Raw genomic sequence first — 22,836 nt, forward strand, 5'->3', positions numbered from 1 at the left:
TATGAATGTTCTGATTTTTATTGCTTAAAGTAACAATTTAATTGATAAAAATCTGCTCATGAAATTTTGTTCATAAGCTCAGTAATTACAACAAAGAAGCATCACGGAAAACACCTCAATTATCCATTTGAGAAAAACATGCTGGTGTGGATTTGCCACTAGTTTTACTAGTAGGCCTCTAAGGGATAGTTCAAGCAGTGGTGTCAGAGGCTTTGAAATTTCTCTTTCTCCGAACTTTCAGATTTTAGAATGATCTGATGAGGTAGTTATTGTATTATATGTAAAATAAATTTCCTGCAATCTCCTACGCTCATAAAGACCTGACTTCTTTCTTAGAGAAAAATTTAATACCAGTAATTTTGTCCATTTACACGTTTGCCGTTTGTCCATTAAAAATTGTTCAATATTTTCTTTAGTGTTTGGTAAACCATAAAATTTAGAAGATTAATTTAGGCTGGATATGCATAAAACCCCAATTGTTATCTGAGATTATCCATTGTTTCCTCAGGGCAGCCAATTTTTTTCTTTTCTGCCATCCTTAATTTCCCTAAGGATAAAGCAGAAAAAAACTCCACATTTAAAATACACTTATGAAAAAAGTTAGTATTTAGTTCCTGATTATTTTAACCACACTATTGTTAACTGTAAGCTCGGCTTTTCTCCACAAGAGCTCTCCCACTCCATAATATTTTAAGTTTGTTTTTTTTTTAAAGACAGTTTTACTTCCTTCCATTTTGAGCTGGGGTTTTGCAAACAGAGGGCTGAGATTTCTTTGCTGGTAATTTTGGAGTCCAGGAAAATGGTCAAGAGACAGCAATTCCCATGAAAAAAAAAATAGAAAAAAAATATTTAAAATCAATAGACAAATGAAAGGGGCAGAAACTCACAGAAAAAAAAAAAAAAGAAAAAAAAGAAAAAATGTTTCAAAACATGATGAAAAAGAATGAAACCTTAAAATCTCTCCAATTCACCCACATACTGAGTTACTTTAATTTCATCTCTGTCCCAACTTTCCTATTTGCATATAATCTTACATTATCTTTGCCTCTCGAAGGATGTTCTCTGCTGTATGGCATTAAAAATACATATTTCTTCTACAGTATCCTACAGGAGAGGAGGAGAAAACAGGGAAAAGAGAGTAAAGTATTGAGAGTGTAAAATAAAAATTGGAAGAACCAAGACTGTAGAGCTGTTGTCTTGGGAAATGGTGTGAGATACAGGAAAAAAATCTAACAGACGGAAAAAAAATCGGAAGGGAACTGAATGATGGAAAGTGTTAGAAAAGAGGTGAAGAAGCAAGAGAAAATAAAGAAGACAGTCAGGCCGAAGTGTTGAAATACAGGAAAAATTTGAAATTAACATGGGCAAAAGAATACTGCAAGTGATAAGGAAGGAAATAAAAGTAAATTATTTCTAAATGTTTTGTTCATTTTTAATACTTGCTTGAAAACGGAAAGGGAGCCTAAATACAGAGTTCTTCCTTGAGGTATAGCTTAACGGAGGGGGAATAACAATATCCATCTCTGTATCCATGTCTGGGTTCAAGCTCTTACGGCCAGTTGTAGTATAAATGGGTTGGAGGGAGGGAGGGAATATCACTTTTTCTGGCTAAGTCATGGGAGTGCTTTGTTCTGAACTGATTGCAAGAGGTTTTGAGCTAAATCCCACTGAAAGGAGCAAGTGACCAATTTGTAAGACCTTGAAGTTCAACCTGCACAGTGCAGTCATGCCAAGATATTCAAAACAAACTGGGCTGTGCATCTCATGGAGGTACATGTGAGAGAAGCAGAAAGAGGCAATTATAGTATATAAACATTCACACCATTCTTTATACAGCTGAGCATCAAAGAAACATATTTTAATAAAAAAACTAATTATTTCAGTCTCTTAGTTTTTGCCAATCCCACATCCCATGTCAGTTACTTGCACCCAAAGCAATATCTTGTTTCCAAGGTCGCAGAATTGTCTTTGTTCTTTGCTGGGAATTTCTGCATTGGAGGGATTTCTGATAGAAGGTATGAGTTTCCTTCTTATTAAAATGTGGAGGTTTGCACACACGGTGGGCATGATTTCTGCAGGGAAAGGAAACTCCTAGTATTCCAGAGCATGCTGAAAAATTTAATTTACATGCTGGTGTTTTTCTGACAACTCTACTGCTATCAAAGGTGGTTTTGTTGGAATAAAAACTCTCTCTTCTTGTGTTGGACCTCACCTTGCAGTGGAATCACAAGCCCGAGTGCCCAATATTGGACTGTTAATGTGGAAGTTCATAGTTTGAGTGCTGTGTCCAGTTTTGGGCCCCTCACGACAGGAGGGACACTGAGGTGCTGGAGCGTGTCCAGAGAAGGGCAACGGAGCTGGTGAGGGGTCTGGAGCACAAGTCTTGTGAGGAGCGGCTGAGGGAGCTGGGGGTGTTCAGCCTGGAGAAAAGGAGGCTGAGGGGAGACCTTCTCGCTCTCTCCAACTCCCTGAAAGGAGGGTGTAGCCAGGGGGGGTCGGTCTCTTCTCCCAAGGAACAGGCGATGGGACAAGAGCAAATTTGAACCAGGGCAGGTTTAGATTGGATATTAGGAGAAATTTCTTCACTGAAAGTGTTGTCAAGCCTTGGAAGAGGCTGCCCAGGGAAGTGGTGGAGTCACCATCCCTGGAGGTATTTAAAAGATGGGTAGATGTGGCACTCAGGGACATGGATTAGCAGTGGTTTTGTCAGTGTTAGGTTGATGGTTGGACTCGATGATCTTGAAGGTCTTTTCCAACCTAGGCAATTTTATGATTCTGTGACTCCATGAAATGAGTGGGATCACAAATACAAATTGTTGTCCTCACTGCAGGATGAGATGGGACAGGCGAATGGAGCTGTTTAAGTTGTTGTTTAGTCATATGTAACACAATGGGCTTGTGTGTTGTGAGTAATTACTGATACGGTACTGCAGATTAAGGCATTACAAGTCTAGACAAATATTGTCAAAGATTTTCTGTGATGTGATTGTCTTCTCCTGAGTAGGAGGAACCCTGCTTTAAAAAGAGTCTGCCATCAAAACCACAAAATCCTTGTTTTGACACATTTTTTTACTCCCTCCCATTTTATTCAGTGCTTTTTCTTACGTCAAATAGTCAAAAACAGAGTTTCTTTCCTCTAGTGTCCTAGCTGTTTTATTTACATGAGGAATTGATGTAGACTTACCTGGCTTTAAATACTGTGTGTAATTGAGAGCACAAATCTGCATACATTAAATATTCCTATTCTATATTTTAATACCCTTTTTCAAAAGCTTCCTTTTCTCCTGCAGCTTATAAAGACAAATCAAATCATACTTGCATTTCAAACTGTTCTTATCAGAACAGTTATCTTCTCTTATCTTTGAAAACTTATCAAAGTTTTCTTTTTGCTTTAACTATGGTATTCATGACATTTGTAGTGTCTAAAGTATTTTTTATGAGTTTATCTCGGTTTTGAATGTGGCTGAAGAGCCCGTGTCCCATTTCCACGCTAGCTCGAGTCCTTCCGTGCTCTGACATTGGCTCCACACAAGTCCAACTCACGTGGAAGACATGGTCATTCTCAAAGGCAACGTGTGATCCCTACTACTGGGTGCTACTGCTGCCGGAAGGGGTTTTATACCTTTATAAACCCCTTAAAGGGATGTCCCATTAAATTCAGGAATAAAACGCGGGAAGTGCATTGCTCTCGTGATGCATTCATGCTGAACTGAGCTGTTAAGCAGATGATCTGAAGCAACTTGTACCTTTGAACTTTTACAGTAAATCATTTTATTTCTGCATAGAATGGATTGTAATAAGAACTACAAATGCAAATACAGAGATCTTCAGGAGCAGGCAGGTGTCAAGTAAGATGAAACATGATCTTTTAGTCAATGGTAGATGGAAATGGAGTTTCTGTCCATAAGCATCCATTGCTTTTAGCAGCTCAGGTGTATAAACAGTGTACTCTTCAAAACCCATTTCCCGCCCCGTTTCCTTTGATCCTTGTAGTATTTATGCAGTCCCTGATTTTGGCTTACCCGTGGGAAAAATCAGTTCAATTTGACCTGAATGTTGAGTTGATGGTCATCTAAGCAATAACTGCATTTCAGCCCACTCCCTCTCTTTTTTAGGAGATAAAAAGTATGAGGAACAGGCCTGGGCAAGAGACAAAGGATCTCAGTGCAAAGTAAGAGTTCCTTCAGAACATCGTGTCTGATGGATCGTGAGCTCAGTTTTCTAGAGGGTAATAATCAAACATTGCCTCAGAGTCCAGCACTGTCCACCATCTTGACTTGTAGGTGAAGAAGGCAAGATCGTCAACCACTGACTCTTTATCAAGTGGTAGGGGCCAGAGGACAGCAGTAGGTGGGAGCTGGCATTGCAGAGCATTTCTTCCAGCTGCTTTGCTGAACAAGGAGGAGGAATACCAGATAGATAGGAATTCACAAGGTAATTAACTATGTAAAATTACAGCTTTTGAGATGGGAATTGACTATGGGTTGACTTTGAAAAGAAGCTTTATTTACTCCTTTCTTGAATGATGGTTTACAGATGGGTACAATACTGTGAGAAAATATAACGTTTATTAAAAGAACAAATGTTTTTGTCAGTCTATAGTGCTGCGAAGAGAGCAAGAGCAAAATGTGTATCTGGGTGGTCACTCTGGAAGCCATGGTAATCCAGATAGAATCATAGAACCATAGAATGGTTTGGGTTGGAAGGGACCTTAAAGACCATCCAGTTCCACCCCCTGCTCTGGGCAGGGACACCTCCCACCAGACCAGGTTGTTCAAAGTCCCATCCAGCCTCACCTTGAAACTCCAGGGATGGGATGATGCCTTATGTTACATCTCCCAAAATGCAGAAAGGTAAAAAGAGGAGTTTTAGGAGAGTGTGGCTCACTTACTTGTAAATAAAGTTAGTATATTGCAATAACAGTTGCAGGCTCTATTAATACTTTGCTTTTGACCACCAGCCTTATCTCCTTACAGATCGGGATAGGAGAGGTCTCTGGCATTGCTATGGAAAAAAAAAAGTCTGTTTCTGAGAGCATTTCTGTGAAAAATGTTGTTCTCTAGGTTTTTAATGAGGGAGAATTAGAACAAATAGAAAATAAATAACCTCCCTGAAGGCCCCCTTCTAAACCCTGAGCTCACTTATAAATTGTTGGCAGTTCCCTATACAAAAGCACCACAAATGGCAGGTTTCTGAAGTTCTGGGAAATTGCAAGATTAGGTGTTATGCCTAAGGAAACTGAAGTAAGCAAAACAAAGTAATCACTGATTTTTTTTTTTTTTAAGTAATAACTATATATGTTTTGTTAGTGTATCTTCGTCACAATGCAGAAAATATATAATTTTTCTAGTTGATTTCTTCCTTTCCAATCATTCTTTGAATGTTTGACAGCTTATTAAGTGATGACATCATAGCTGCTGTAGGAATATCAGACATTGATGGGAATTGCATTGGGCAGTGGGTGCATGTATCAGGAAAGATTACTAAAGACTTAAATTTGTGTTTTAAAAGAATCTGATCGATATCTTGTGCTGTTTTACAGGTAACCACCATACGTAATGTGGTGCTGAGAGTAAAAATGGGACTTTAGCAGTGCTAGTAGTTGATACTTTACAAGTGATAATAGATGTTAACTGTGGATCTCAAAGAGAAGGATATCAAAACAGTTTTGAGTAAATCCTCTATATGGTTTCTGGAGTATATTGGACAAATTTTAGCAACTAATGGTATATACTAAAAAAGCAATTTCATTCAGATGGCTATTAGAGTTGGATTGACTTCTATTTCTCCTCAAACGTCTTACCCTAGATATTCTTACTGTCCCGGTTTGAAGTAAAACTGAACCAATTTTCTGTTCTGTAACTTTACATCCTAGCTAGGCCTCCTCTAACTCTCTGAAATTAACGGCATATTGTGGAGAAAACTGCTCGTTCTCAGAATGATAAGCCCAATGTTTGTGGTCCATGCCAAGGAATGATATGCAGGGAGGCCCTTGCTTATACTTATTGCTATAACAACCAAGGTCGGCCAATTTCGTTATTTGCCCCCTTAGAAGGTCGGAAACGGAAAAAATGTAGAGGGGTCACATCAGTGGGGAGGAGTGGACAGGACAGGTGACCCAAACCTGACCAACTGGGGTATTCCATCCCATCTGCCCCATGCTCAGTATAAAGGCTGAGGGATCAAAGGGTCAGCCCCTTCCTGCGATGGCCGACGTCCAGAGAGGACTCTGTCTGTTCATCTGCCTTTGATCCCGATCCGTGTGTTCCTGACTCCAGAGCTGGAATCCAGTTCCCATTCGTCACTGAGTCCAGTCTGGGACTTCCCCAGTACCTGCCGGTGACGTGACTGTCATCCTGGGAGCTCGATACGGTTTTGTATATATTGTATCTATTTCATTATTTTCTTCTTTATTTTTATTTTAATATTAATTCTTCATTAAAGTAGTTTAGTTCATTCTAAACTTCTGAATCTCCTTATCTCTTTCTCCTCCTCTCTCCTCTTTTAGGGGGGGAAGGGAGGGGAAGGGCCATCTGCCGGTCCAGTTTTGGTAAATTTGGCCGAAACCACGACACTTACCAACACCTCACCCACAGCCCTCGGTGCATCCTTTTATTTTTGGTATGAGCACGAGTGCTCACTGTAAGACACCAGGTGTTGAACTAACTGGTAGAAGACACTGCACTATGGATTAAGGGGCAAGTTTTAACTCCCCACTGGAAATGTGTCTTTCAAAGGTGGAATCCTCTAACAAAATTATAGTAAATTAATGCAATTCAGAGTCTTAATGGAGAATTTCAATGACTTCTAATAACGTTTTAGGTGAGTACTGAGCTTTGGGAAGCTCTGTCTTCCAGCTGCAAGAGGTGGCACTGAGCACAGGGAGGTGTTGCACTCAGTTTAATGCCAGTGTGGAGCAAACACTATTCCCAAGCAGTTCCCCAGAATAAACATGCCGGTTTTTGGTTCCTCTGTGTAGTGCGGAGGGAGCTTGTGTGTATGAACCAGTCGGGGGGAGGCTGCACAACAAACAGTAGAGCTCTGCTAAATTTTACTCACTGCTGCATCCAAAATCAATGTCATAACTCAAAAAAAAAAAAAAACCAAAACCTACCAAAACCCAGGAGACACATGCCAAATATGCACTAAATCGAGACGTTATTTCAGTCTCTTTACATTAATATCTCATGTGTTGCATTGTGTTGATGTAGAGATGATGTAGAGAAACAGGAAACTGTAGTAAAACAGTTTGAGCAGCAATCTCCCTTCATTAACCAACGCCATTAATCACCGAAGGTCCCATCGCAGCTCTACAAAGCCCTTCTCCAGAGGCGCAGAGGGGATGCAGCAAACCTAAAGACCCAGGCTCAGCCCTGACTCCTGCAAGGAGACCACATTGAGGAGATCAGCCAGCCCTCATTCCATTCCACTCAGGAAAGGTTTGGGAAGGGCACGTCGATCCTCAGCACAGGTTATGGGTTGGTCTTGCACAGATCTACGAGGAGATGGAGGGCTTGGGTGTGGAAATAGGCTGTATCCTCTTTTCCCCTCCACTGAGTCATTCTCCGTACGGAAGGGTTTCGGTTTCTCTGCAGAGTAGTTGGTCTGTTTTAGCGCCTTTCCCAGCAGCTCTCACTCCTTCTTAGAGTGGTGGTGTGGCATGGTTTTTTTTTTTTTTTTTATTCCTTCACAAACAGCGATATTTCAGTCGTGCTAATTTGGCCGGGCTTACTAATTTTAAAATAGGTCTCGGGATGCGCTTCTGACGCCTCCTGAAGATACAGCTGTCCTTGTTTTGAAACAATTTCTTTGACCAAGACCTGAGCAAATTTCTAATTGCCTCGTCTTTGTGTTCCTACCTGCTCGCCCAGGGTTGGAGGGGGGAAGCGACCTTGCTGTCCTGCCATAATGCATTTCCCGCATCTGTTTGTGAGCTGTCATCATCTTAATGAAGCCGCTGCTGCTGGAGTCAAACAAACAGGTTTTCACCGCAGTCTCGTTTTCATGTTTTACCCACAAGCAATTGGCTGGGCGGCTTTTTCCACAACATCTTTCTGCATTCAATTGCAGTGGAACGTAGTCATCCTCCTGTTTTATTTCCTTGGGTAGCAATGCTTTCATTGCTCACTATGGTCCTGTGTTTGACAGGGTACCCTGAGCCACCCATCACATAACCAGAATTCCTGTGCTTTAAATTTTCTTTTTCATCTGATCAGAAATTTGGTGGCTTCGTGGGGGTAATTTTAAGAAGGTTGCTGCGTTCTTCCAAAGAGCTTCCAGTGTGTGTTTGTGCTGCTCCGCAGGGGTCAGAACTTGCAGCACGACCACCGTTCCAAAATCACGTTGGCAATATGTCGCTTTCCACAAAGCATCGGGAGAGTATTTTTGGCTCTTCATTTTTGAGTGATTTGATAGCGAGGTGTCTTTTCACGAATGTGACACTTCTGCACAGAAGCACATCCCCCACAACGGTTAAACTATCAAAACAGGCCAATAATGGAGAACTCAGAACGATGACTTTTCTCTTTGCCTCTGGCTAGCCCTCAAGTATGATACTTTTGAATACTTGTTCTGCATCTTTACAAGTTTTTTATATCAGTTTCCAAATTTGTCAGAAAGATGGAAAAAATTTCAGTAACATGTGCACTTATGCTCTGTATCGTGATCCACATTATTTTCTACTGCGGTAAAAGTGACTTAAGTAGTATAACTACCATCTTTCAGCATATGGCTTAAATTAAAATGGTGTTTCCATTATCTTAATACCCATGTTTTTTTTTTAATGGTTGCTCTAGTCACATATTTCTAGGAATGTTTTCTAAAGTTCTGTACTCAGCAATGAAAGTATTTTAAATTATTTACTTCAGATACACTGATAAAAGCTTTCATGCTGAAGCCTATACATATTTTCTAACCCAATCTTTGTTTCACCACATGAAGAGCACTAAATAAATGCAAACTACTATACCAACTGATGAATAATTCTTGCAGGATAAGAAACACCCAAAGAGGCATCCAGGGAATATTACAGGGTGTAGAGGGAAATCTGTGTTTTATGATGACCCAGGTAAAGGAAAAGTCTCTTTGGGTGCTTTGCTTTAAAGTCTGTCCTAACTGTGGTCAATATAAATTCCACCTGAACCGGATAGTCTTTCATATAATGAGTATGTCAAACGTTACTGACTCTTCACATTAACCAAATTAGCTACAACTTTGGATTATGTTGACATAATAACCATTTTTATAAAGGTTTTACGGGAAGAAAAGATCCCCAAAGAATTACTTTCCCAAGCTCCTTCTTTTGGCATAGTTTTCAAGTTAAGTGTGGATGGGGAGAAGGTTTCAGAGTGAGTCATTACTCTGAAATAAACTGGGTAAGTATCTTGTACCAAACCCTTACCAAATTCATCCTTTGAGGCAGTCTGATTATTATTTCAATTTTGAGCATAATTACTTGATCCCCTTTGTTGTTTTAGTATGTCATACACCTCCTTTCTCCACTGAAATTACTGTGGACATAAATCAAAAGAATTCAGGAAACTCTTTTCCATTTATTTCTGCATAATTTCCTGCAGACTCATTCTCAATGCTGGGCACAACATATTTTATAAAGTGTTTGCCATAACACAGGGTTTCCCTGGTTTTCCTGCAGATGCTCAGTGAGTAAAGCAAGGTGAGTGGAACTAGGGCCATCTCAGCAAATTTTGATATCAAGACCCTTGAGCCTCACAAGGGCTTGTTCTCAGGACTTATTATTTATTTTTTTATTTTTTTTTATCCCCCAATTTGCCCTTTTTGTAAACTTTGAGTCTGCTTTAAATTTATTCTAAAGACTCCGGATTAGGTTTGATGTTGTAAGATTCGATTTAGGTTGAAGAGTGTTTCTCTTGGGTTTGTTTTCTGTTTCTTTGGATTCCCCATTTGATTCTATTGTACAGCTAAATGTTTTTTAATGTTTTGCTATTTGTTTAGCAAGGGCTCTCCTAATCAGAAGGCTAACTTAAAAGGAAATATTGCAGACAGAAGGGAAGTAAAGTGCAAAGGAGGAAGTACGAAAGGAAAGATCAACACAAAAAAAAAATTAATACCAGAATGATTCCCACTCTCCCTGTTCTGTTCAAACAATTTTCCCTGCTACAAGAGGCGTTTAGCCCCCTCCTCGGTATTCAGTTCTGAATCTTCTCATCTTCACAACAGCTTGTAGAAATTAACTGCCTAAAAAATGAAATTAAAAGTTGTGAGCCAACCCTCCACCCACTTAGGGCACTGTCTGACAACAAATCAAAAAACAGTAATAAACTTGGCAGCTTTTTTCCATCATTCAAGTGCCAAAAAGAGAGTACTACAGAACCATTTTTTATTTTATTTGTAATTAATTACCACTGATTTTTTTAAAGAATTAGCATAATTATATGCTCCCCTCCTTGTTCCTACATGTTTACTAAAACCCTAAAAAAAACCATTAGTAAGTCATACACACACTTTCCATTCAACTGATGTTTTTTTCAGGGCTCTGCAGCACAGGCTTCCTACTGAACTCGTGGTCTTACAGTTATTTCAAGCCTGTAAATAAGGGAGTTTGGCTAGAAACTGTCATTAGACCTCCTTCTGCAGAGAGAAACATTTAATAGAAGCATAAGCCTCATCTGAGTTATACAAAAAAACAACAATAAATTAAAAAATAAAATTAAATTATATGTATCAGAGAAAAAGCACAGTTAAAGAGTGAGATGAAGCTCACTGAAATCAGTGAAGGCCCTCGGTGCATTTTGGACCAGTCCCTTGGCACTACAGAGAGAGCTCAGCTTGTGCTCCAAAACCATGTTTGCTGACATTTTCTAAAGACAAATTATATGCTCTGAGTTTGTGATCCCATTTCCTAATTTTTAGGCACATGAAGGTATTTCTGTCCATGTTGCCCTGGTGCCTTTTTTTCGAAAAATGTGCCACTCACAGTAGAAACATGAACTGCCAGCTGGAGCTCAGACCAGGTACTGTTCCTCCCCAGGAAGACCTTAACAACACTTCTCCAGCCTCAGAGCGTCTTTCTGCACCATTGCCATTTGCTATGTTGAGAGACATACAAGTTTCTTAGCTGAAGAGTAAGTCCAATCTAATTTAATTAGCCATCCACATCTTCATCTGGGTTTTATGGCTTCTGTAAGGTAAATTTTGAACCCATAAAAGAGGCAGCAGGGTATTAGTGTGCATGAATCACCTTTCTAACGAAACAGACACCACCTCCTCCAAGTGGTAGACACGGTTTGGAGAACTGACAAAAACATGCAGCTCCGGGTGACCTTGCAGCCTCATTTTGCAGGAGAAGACCAGCTCTGGAAGAATGTTCCCATGCACTTACCAACTCTCCAGTAGACCCATGCAGAGTCTGTTGCACATTAAGTATCGAAGACAAGGTGGGAAAATGTTGAGACAGAAGTTTTTCAGAGGCAAAAGAAAATAACCTTCTTGCCGTAACTGTGGTTTTGTTTTCTTGAAAGGATGGTGAACAAACCAGGACAAATGTTCTTTGGTATCACCTGCCCCAGCCAACTCCAGCTACTCCATTACTCCCTGTCCCATTACACAGTTCCATGTTGCACTTTTCAGCAGAGAATATTACAGGTGAGTGAACTCGGAAGAGCTCCGAAGTTATGAAATATTGTGTTTCATTATCCCTCGCTCAGTGTTCTTTTTAATCTGCTTTTTTTTTTTTTTTTTTTTTTCCCTCAGGGTTTGTTTTCCCCCAGAACTCTTCCAACAAAATTATTATCCAGATTTCTTTGGAGAGATTTTTCTTTCTGTCAAACAAACTCTGTTTGAAAGATTCTTTAAAAAAAAAACAACCCTGTACTAACAGATACAGCCATTGTGCAATTTTTGTAGAGATGTGTTTTCTTTAATCAGTGCTTTTACATTCATTGGAAATAAAAAATCTGTTTACTACGCTGGGGGAATTAAGCTCCGAAGAGATTGTTTTAGTTCTCTTTGTTTATGATGATTTGTTAGCTCTTGACTGCAGAAATAATTTTGTTGTTTACATTAATCTATGGTGGCAGTATTAACTTCACATCATACATAAATATAATTATTGATCATTACCAGCTGTAATTCAGTGTTAGAATTACAGATTTACATAATTGTGCTATTAAGTGTAAACTTGAACTTCATATCTGGGGTCACAAATAACTGGAGGCAGTAGAAACAGAAAATTCTGATTATATGTCATTCATATTTTAATATATGCTGTTGCAATTTTGATCAGTGTTAATGTAAATATTTTTATGTACTATGCAGCAATGAGATGCTAATGGCCAGAAATTACAGCAATATTGATCTAGCTAATAAAATGGAATGCATTAGTAAGAGAGGATATTTATTATCTGCTCCAAAAATTACTATACATCATCTGCCCAAGGAAAATTTCCTCCATCAAAGTTTGAGATGGCATTCTTGCTGGAAATGGTGTAAAGCTCTTCTCAAGTGAAAATCAAACACAGTCGCAGGCTATCTTGTTTCTGCTGCCTGCAGCTTTTCGGCAGATAAAGCTTCACAGAGGGGAGCAAGCCGCAGAAAGGGACTCACGCCTGTAATACGTTCTCTTCTCCTCGTGTAATCTGCACATAAAAAGGTACTCCAGAAAGAACAGCCAGTACAACGGGTCTTCTCCAAAAAACTCCTCTACAGGCATCAGGGGGGACGTGCAGGGATATATGCACGGATCCCTGTCTTACTCATCGCCTCAAGCAAAACCTGTGAACTCGGTTCTGCTGGTGGGCAGAGTGTGGTGAGAGGTCTCACAGGATACGGGGCTGCACCAGCTCTTCACATGCCCTGGCAACATGGGCCCCTCACAGCCCAGAAAGCCCCCCGCACCCTGGGCTGCATCCCCAGCAGCGTGGCCAGCAGGGTGAGGGGGGGGATTCTGTCCCTCTGCTCCGCTCTGGGGAGACCCCCCTCCAGTGCTGCCTCCAGCTCTGGGGCCACCAACATCAGAAGGACACGGACCTGTTGGAGAGGGGCCAGAGGAGGCCACGGAGATGCTCCAAGGGCTGGAGCCCCTCTGCTGTGAGGACAGGCTGAGAGAGTTGGGGGGGTTCAGCCTGGAGAAGAGAAGGCTCCGGGGAGACCTTGGAGCCCCTTCCAGTCCCTAAAGGGTTTCCAGGAAAGCTGGGGAGGGACTCTGGATCAGGGAGGGGAGCCATAGGAGGAGGGGGAAGGGTTTGACACTGAAAGAGGGGAGATTGAGGTGAGATCTTAGGAAGAAATTCTTTGCTGTGAGGGTGGTGAGAGCCTGGCCCAGGTTGCCCAGAGAAGCTGTGGCTGCCCCATCCCTGGAGGGGTTCAAGGCCAGGTTGGAGGGGGCTTGGAGCAACCTGGTCTGGTGGGAGGTGTCCCCGCCCAGGGCAGGGGGGTTGGAATTGGATGATCTTTAAGGTCCCTTCCAACCTAAACCATTCTGTGATTCTGTGATTGACCCAAACGTGTCAGATACATGGTGATATAAAACCACACACTGAAACCACCTGGACTGCTACATGCTACAAGAAGAATTATCTGATTAAGGAGAAAAGGTGGCTTAAAATAAGGCTTTGTGTATGATATGACCAGGTTGCCCAGACTCAAAGACAGCTTCCCGGAATTTATCCTTTGGGAAACAGTCCACATGCAAGAAATTCAGTATTCCAAGCAACTGGAACAAGCTCTGCTCTTCCACAGGGAGTGGTTGACTTGCTGTCATTTGCTGCACTTATGCTAAATGGAATATAAATAGAAATTACGCTGAAGTGAACACTCCTTGCTGGCAAAGGAGATGGACCAAATCCATTGAAATGAGCACGTTCTTTCCATCTGGTAGTGCCACAAATTTGTGGTCAAACAAGCAGATCTTAATCCAAAATGCATCATTAATATACACTATAAAAAATGGAAGACCACTCAGTGAAACTAATGTGCTAAACACTCCGACAACTTCTCTGGGAAAGAGAATATGTTAAAATGTCGAAGCAGCCCTCCCTCAATCCTGTGTATATTGCTTTATTTAAAATACATAAATAAAATACTACTAACAGGAATAGCTTATCAGTTTTTCTCTGCACTCATCTACTCTAACCCATCTGTTTATTCGTTTGTATTTATCCTGGCCAGTGCATGGAGAGAGAAAGAGTGCTTAAGATTTGACAGCACTAACCAAAATCAGGCCCCACGTTATTTGTTTGTTTAAACTGAAGGGGACATTCACGAGTTTAGAAAATGGGTTTTGTGGTAGAACTGTGGCAAAAACTTGGTTTTGATTTTGAAAGAGAGAGGTGATCGTTACATGTTAAGTCCTCGCTATTACAGGCCTGCAGGAAATAACACCACAGTTTTAATAATCTGATACATGAGTCCTGATACTTTTAGGGATTAGCTCTGTTTGGTACCAGAAGTATCCTGCAAGCTTTGAGTGTATGACTATGTAACTAATTTCACTATCAATGTGAGTATGAAATAATTTCTCCATTAAATATTAAGAATAAAATACCCTATGACTTCTCCGACAAAGGCCTCAGATGATGATTATTTAACCTTTAAACCCTTTTTTGCTGCTCCATTCCATAGAAGAATCATTAGTCCTGTGTATATCCTTGTTTTCTGATCCATAGGAATCTATGAGGGCTATTGTACTTTTTGTCCTGTGTTTGTATATAATATCAATAATAACTTATTCAAGCCTTTAATTACTCTGAGTCTTCTTGAGACATAATAGAAACTACCCCATGCAATTTTACATTGTCTGAAACAAGTGGCTTAAAAAGCTTTACGTTATTAATTTCTCCGAAAGCATCTTTCAGCTTCACCAAAGCACCCTTTAGAACACTGAGACAGTCAGAAAAGTTATGTTCACCTGGTATTATCCACTTCCACTAGTTTTTGAGCTTAGGGAGCAGACAGAAAAAAAGAAATACAATATAGGAATACATTATTTCTACATAAAGTTTCTTCTCGTGTTATTTCAAGCAATAGCAGAAACAAGTTGTGAATGCCCACAGTAGTGCTCAACAGCCACTTGGCTGTTTTGGAATCTGAAAAATACAATTATAAGGAGAAATGAGACAGCACGAGCATTGCAAAACTTGTCTGTCTTCTAGTGAAAACTCTTTTTCTAAGATGTGTGGCAGAGGTAATTTCAGAATCAAATCCAGTGGTGAAACGTGTCAGGAAAATTAAAAGAATGGCAACCCAAAGTATCTGAAGTGGATGGAAGGGGTGATTATTTCAACTGTAATTCTACCATTTGTATTGGAATACCTATGAATGCCAAAAGATTTGTACAAAGAGCCACACTGGAGGATGGAGTAGGGAAGATACAGTCCTTAGACACTGAGTTGTATCATTCTTCAGCAGAGGTTTTAGACTGTATATATCATTAAAGAATGAGGGTTATTTTTTTTTTTTTTCCAATGTTCTTTTAGAATTTATTCACACTTTTAGATAAAACAGCATTTTGAAAGATCTGATGTTGTGAGGAAATTAAGAGCAGATCTGGTTGCCTTACTTGTCCCTCTATAAAACACTGTTTTGCAAAATCTGTCTACTCTGCTACCAAAAAGTCAATCTTAATTAATTTTCTGGAAAAAAATATTTTTTCTACATAATTTTTTGCAACAGAAGGAGGAGCATGGTTCATATGTCTTACGAGACAAAAAGGGCATGTAGAAACATTTAAATAATAAATATTGTAAAGGCATTGACAGGTTTGTTGTCCTATACAGACTGAAGAAGAGCTGTCAGATGTGCCGTGCCTGAAAGAGAGCAAGGAAAAGCAAAAGGTAAAAATGTGAGTCTTAAATGCTTGATGATGACACATATTTTAAATTGGTATCTGATTTCTCCAATTTTAAAGGTCTTTTGTGATGAGGTCATTTAATTTGGACAAGGCAGATTCAGGGTAGTGGATGGTCATCTGAAAAAGATAAATTTTTCTCTCTCTAATATATGCATCATTGTAGATATTTATGATGTTTCATAAAATTAACAAAATACCTAGCTAGAAAAATAGCATTTTACAACAGCAGTTTTAAGAAAGCTTTTTTGCTTTCTTGATTTTTTGATTTTTCTCATCATCTCACCTAAGATAAACTCCTTATATTGTTGTTTGGGTTTTTTTTTTTTCCCATGTAGAAACTGCACTGTGAAGATAATGTTATTTCAAAAAATCTTGTGAAAAGTGGTGTTCCGCAACATGCTGTCAAGACTCTGATCACGATCCTAAAAAGAGCAGCTCCATGTGTCGTTGCAAAGCTCAGTGTGTCCCCCTGCGAACGTAACATCTGAATTTACGCTTTTGGAAAGAGGAGCAGTCTTTAAATAAGGTAAGTACCACCAAATAACATGAAGAAGAAGTAGCCCATTCTAAGTGTTGGCAGGACTGATATTCATATGGTCTATTTGTTGACCACTAATATGGACAACTGTGGAAAGGAAAAAAAAAAAAAAAAAAAAAAAAAAAGAAGGCTGTAAATTTACCTTAATGCACCTTCCCCTTATGAGCTGGAATACTCTGAGTTGAGCAGCTCTTTCTTGGCAGAATCTGTGACTCATGCGAAGTTGCATCAGATTGCAACTGTACGTAGAAGTATAAATATTTGTAGGGGATTCAGTGGAAACTGAGCAAGATTGATGCTCCCTCTTTGATATGCTATAAATATATATAAATCCATGAATATATTTAATGTTCTATATACATGTATATATGCACTTAACTAATATTGTCTTCAAAAGTCAGAGATCATTTAATAAAATCTGGCTTAAAACCATAACTTCACCAGCTAAATATAATGCATGAAGCATAATTTGCACACAAGTCAGTACTGGGTGTAAAAAGTATTAAAAATCCTGTGTTACACAGTGGAGCTTTCCTTCCACCTGTCTATCTCAGCCTGCAGCTTCCATTCTGATTGCAGTATCTGGACTTCTTAGTGGAAAATAGTTTATCCTTGACCAATTTCCTCTTTTCAGTCTCACATGCTTAGAAATAATAACTACTTTTACTTTATTGAAGACAGAATCATAGAACCATAGAATGGTCTGGGCTGGAAGGGACCTTGTAGATCATTGAGTCCAACCGTCAACCTCACACTGAACATGTAACTGCAGAAAATACAGAAGGAATGCTGTATTTAAATTATTATTTCACGTGGCAATCTTTTCAAGATGTTTCCACTCCTGTCATGAGAACTGTGTAGCTCGGTGCATTTCTCTCTTCTTCTGGGGTTCACCGCAGACTCACACATATGTCAAACAGCTATCTGCAGTGACGTCCCATGCCTTGTGTTCTCCCCGTACCACAAACGTCCCAGAGCTCCAGCCACCATCTCATTTCCCCTCCATTGCTTACCCACAAAAAAAACCAAACAGTGTTGCTGCATCTTCTGTGCCGAATTTGCTTCCTACGTACCCACATTTTTTTCATGGTAATGCTTCATGGAGAGAATTCCTTTGGTTCTCCCTTGTCAATTTATTTTGGGGAAAAAAGAATATTTTAAGGTTAACATGAAAGGAGTATCCAAATGAGAACTAGCCGGAGATAAAAATGCCACCACAGGAAGAACAGTTCAACATTAAATATGAAAGATCAGATCTGTGACAGCTTCTTTTATTCTGAAAAAAGGAGAGAGGAAAAAAACCAACTTTGCTAAAACTTCTCTGCAGTGTCCTTTTGTCCGTTTGACATTAAAAGGCTCCTTGTGTTTTTCTTGTACCAAGATGTTTCAGAGACTGGAAGCGTTTCAGAGACTGGAAGCATTTCAGACGTATTCCTTCCACAAACAGCAATATGCTTCCTCAGTACGGACTTAAACTGCGAGTTTTCTCCAGAAAGACAGCCTGGGGAGAGCTATTGCCTTGTATTGATAGTTTCCACTTGGCACCTGTTGATTAGCGGACTAATCTAAGTAAAATAATAATTTTGAAAGTGCTAATATGTTTTATACTCTTGCAAAAATAGTAATTTGTAGACGATGCGAAATGTTTCCCATCTTTTTATTCAAAATAATATCTGAATACTAATGTTTAGCATCTTCCTGTTACATGAAGATATAAGCTTCACTTAATTTCTTTTTCCCCTCTGGTTTTGTTTGCTTGTCAGACTTTTGGATAGTCCAGCTTCGAAACTTAAAAAAAAACCCAAAAGGCCTGAACATTTGTTCTTGACATCAATTCTAACATTAGGTCAGTATTTTGCACAGCTGTTCACACTTTATAAAAACAAAGTTTCTCTTCTGGTAGGAACAATGCATTTTAAGCCTACATTTTGCTGGAGATTTAGATGTGTGAATCAGTGCTCCGAAGATTTAAAGACGTGAAATCCAACACAATAGCTCAAAGTGAAAGGTGAAAGGTCACACAAAGCTTAAACTGTAGAAAAACAGAATTAAACTTTAGAAATAGACTCCTAAAAATGAGCTATAAAGAAATTACTAGTGAGAAAAACAGTGAAAAATAGTTTATATGGAAATATTTTCATACAGTGCAGAATTTGAATCCAGGAACTGATTAAAGCATGACTAATTCCTTCATATGTATTAGTCCTATCACTCTGCATCCAACAGAATACTTATCCTCATGATACTAGAGCAGAGGAAGCCTGTTTGTTAATTTTTCCTTTTATTTTTTTTTTTTTCTATGAAACATGTAGATCTAGTAAATGTGATACTAATATTTCTAGACTGTAAAATCAATATTTTATACTTGTGTAGTTAAGGATTTTTTAAAATATAAAACAGTACACTAAGGCAGAACAGTCCAATGGATAAAAGTGAAATTTTGTGTTATAGAAAACATTCCCCTCTCGCTTTTTTTTCCATAAGTGTGTTTTTCCTTTCTAAGATTTAAAAAGAGGCATTACAATATCTTTTAAAAATCCACTTTATCTTTCCAGCCTGAAGAGTAATCACTGTAATCACTGGAAAACTTACAAGAAAATCCTTTAAAGGATGAAATAATTTTTTAGTATTTCTTCACTTATGCACATTCCAGGATTTCTGAGTCAAAATTTGAAAGAATTGTCCTCATATTTCTTTCTCTCGTTTTGAAACTTTCTTTTTCAATTTTTCATCAGATTATTCTTCCTTTTTTGAGTTAGTAATGACATGAGACAGCTGGAACACTGTGAGAATTCATGTGTTAATGTTTGAAAATTTCCTTTATTTCTTTGAGTGAATGATAAATGTGAATTTAAAAAGTTGCTTAGTTATCTGGTTTTGGCTCGATGGTCACAGCAGCCATTCCTACACAGGTGAGTTGGGGTAGATCACAGTGTAGTTATATCATGAAGATTACAAGAATTCAGCCTTCAGAAATGAACTCTGTGTGCAGCTATGACTGCATTTAACCATAGACCACAGGAAAATTAATGCCAAGTGCAGCAACAAGTCTTGCACAGGAAACCGATGGAGGCAATTTTACCAACTACTGCAGCTTGAGAAATATGAAAACTGAAAAAAGTGGGCTGCAGTAAAATTGTCGGGATACCTGGTTGCTAGTACAAAATATAGGAAATTTAAAGGTGTGCTGCGTTAGAGACGACAACAGAGTTTTATTGCAAAACTGCAGTGCTCTGAACTGTCAGCCACTCCATTTGACTTCAGCAGACAACACAGCATATAATTTGGACCTTACACGAGTAAATTAAAACCACACTGCTTTTGTTTTCCATAGCCTCTTTTGTTTTCTCCTCATTAGTTTTGCCTCCATCTTCAATCCGATGGAAATGGCTTTAATCACAGGAGGCCAGATCCTCAGCTGCACCAGATTTGTGCCCAGCACAGCTGAAGATAATGATTTGGGAAAAGTGGCTTTAATTTCTTTCAGCTCCCCGCTCTGCCACCCTGAGTGAGCCCAGGGTGCGAGCAGTTAAATTAGTGTTGGGGCTCAGAATCTACAGGCTGGCCACAAACCTGGGTCTGGTGGCCTTGGTGTGCTCCCGGGGACACATGCTCTGCTCAGGGTCATCTCTTGGGCCACAACCCAACACCCTCTGCAGGAAGATCTCAACACAACTATGTCAAATGAATTGGGGTGGTTATTTAACTGGGCAGCTTTCTCTAGGTTTGTACGTGTTTGTGGGTCCCACCTGCTGGACTTTTGACCATCTCTTGTGTGTTTTTGTGAGACAAAGCATTCTTTTGCCAGTGCCAAAGAGCAAGTTTCCAGCTAGAACAAACTATGAAGCAACTTAGGTGGTATGTCATTGCATAGAACTATGTTATGTACAGTATTAATATGTGTTAAAAATACTGACTACTGTACCAAAGTAACCCATTTGCTTTTTCAGAAGCAAGCTCCTTGACAATGTAGTTAATTTTAAAAGAAAAAAATCAAACCTCTCAGTTTTCTCCACTCTTTTTCTTATTTTATTTTTTCAAGACAAGATTTTATCAATACTATTAGTGTTTAATGGGAGATAGTTTGAAACTAGAAGACGATTTTTGAATGGAATGGTTTTTTTTTTTGGCTTTGCCTTCTTTTATGCAAAGAACGAATGGTCAATCTGAAAGAGAAGATGAAAAAGTACACTGTGTCCTTTTTCCAGAGCAGAGAGGTGGATGCATCACAAGCATTTTTGTGGGGTATTTTTAACCATGTTTCTGGTGTGGCTCCGCGGCTGGTTTTTTCCCTTAGACTGCATGAAAATGTGTAACGCGTAGGAAAGCACACACCCAAATACTCCATTTGGGATGCCTTTCAACCTCTGCTTGCCCTTTTGAATAGAGGAATGATCAGCCATTCATGAGAGGTTCCAACATTGTCCTTTGTCAGGCAGCACAGTGGGGTGCCCCGTCTCCCCCAATTCAAAGACCAACATCTCACCCCCTGGGGACTCCTTGCTCCCCTCTCCTCCTCCATCCCTTCCTCTCCCTCTTTCCACAGGCATCTTTTGCACATTCTCCCCCTTTATATGGAGAAGGCAGCGATAATTTACCCATACTGTATTTTTAGTTTCAGAGGTGTTGTACACCGCTGTTTGGTTGAGTTTTTCCAAGGCAAGGAGTAAGATTCAAGGGATGACTTTCATGAAAACACTTGAGATTCTGGCTTTGGGCCTTTCCCTGGGTCATTTTCTGAAACTATATAATACGATTCAGGAACACTTCTTTGAAAGCCAGCGCACTGAAGAGAAATTTCACAAAAGTAAAAATAATTGGATATAAAATTGTAATGAAAGTAAAGAGACAAAAAGAAAATAGCAAGATGGAGGAACTGTATAATAACTCGTTATAGGAAAAAAAAAAAAAGTCACTGTTCAGAGTCAATTTTTTTCTTCTTCTCTCTTTCTCTGGAAACCACGTCTGGCAGTTTTTTTCCAGATTCTACACCCGTTTGTGGAGTAGTAGCTCCTGACTCCAGATGTCCTTAAACCAGAATCCTGGTGCTCTTCAGGATGACCCATCCAGTCGGTTCCAACTAGATGCAAATAATTTGCAAGACCTAAAAACGATTGGTCCAATATGTGAACACAGTCACTGAGAATAGCATTTCCAAAGGAAAATTCTGCATAGGTTTAAGGGCAAGAAGAATGTATAGCAAGAAAGAATTTTCTCTATGACAGATACCCCCAAATGTTGCATGAAGATCATAGAGGTCTTTGCTCCTCCAGCTGCACCTACCCCTGTAATCTTTGAGTCTCTCAGTCTAGTGTCCAACAACTGATGTTTTTTTCATCCACTTCAAAGTTCTTTGTTTCAGCCTCCCTGCCTGTAGGCCCCTCGAGGATACAAGTTGAGACTATCCCCCTGTGAAGGCGGCCACACAATGACACTCCACAGGATGAGCAATAAACTGGGAAGGAGTGACATCTGAATTGGTCCGTTATATCTCCGTGAATGAAGCTATGCTTAAGTTATTATTCAGTTTCCAGTCCATCAGTGTGACTAGTCTGCTCGTTTTGGAACTAACCACAAGTCCACAATGAGCAAACACCACCAAAAAAACCCAGATGGAATAGATAGTAAGAGTAAATATTGCAAGTATTTTAAGTCCATTGCAAGATGTAAACTTGCTGTGACCTGGGGTATCTACTTGCTAGCTGCCCATACTGTCTCATTTCTATGACTTTTAGATAACCTATCCAGGATAACTTATCCATCTTTTTCTTCTGGTTTAACTTTAAAAAACACAATGCAATAGTTAATTTCCAGTCAGCTAATTAACTGAACATTTGAATCTTTGAATAGTTTCATCCGATAGATTGATAAACCTGTACTTGGAAGATTACGGAGTAAACCATCATCCAGCAAGGATAACAAAAAATTTTAGGAGTACTTCATGCTCTTAACTTTTTATGTGCACAAGGAGAGCCTTATTTTGGTATGAATTGCTTATATGATATAGCTTAAGCCCTCTCACAAGAACATAAACCAAAACTCTCAAAAGCAAATTTTCTACCAAAATAAGAGTCTAAAAATGGGTTTATATCATTATAGCTGTATCTGCTTAAATTCTTGAGAGCTTTCCTGTACAAACAAGACTTTGGTGCAAAAATTCAAATTTAAACCTTCTGTCTTCTATCATAAAACACAGCCTTTTTTGTTAAGATTTGTCTTGCTTCTCAAAGACATTGTAGTCAGGCAAGTTATTCTTCCAGGTCTTCTGTCTTATATACGGCTTCAACAGTAGTTGACTGGTCATCCCTTTAGTTGATTAACACAATGAAGCATTAAAGACTTTCAGTGATTTTCTAAAGCAAAGGACTAAAAACTAAAAATTACTACAAAAACAGTCAGCAAAGCACCTACCTTAAGGTCTAAGGTTTTAGACTGAAATAGACAAGCAGAAATCTGGCTCAATGTGTTCGCT

Source organism: Numenius arquata, chromosome Z (genome assembly GCF_964106895.1).
Source record: "Numenius arquata chromosome Z, bNumArq3.hap1.1, whole genome shotgun sequence".
Lineage (NCBI taxonomy): Eukaryota > Metazoa > Chordata > Aves > Charadriiformes > Scolopacidae > Numenius > Numenius arquata.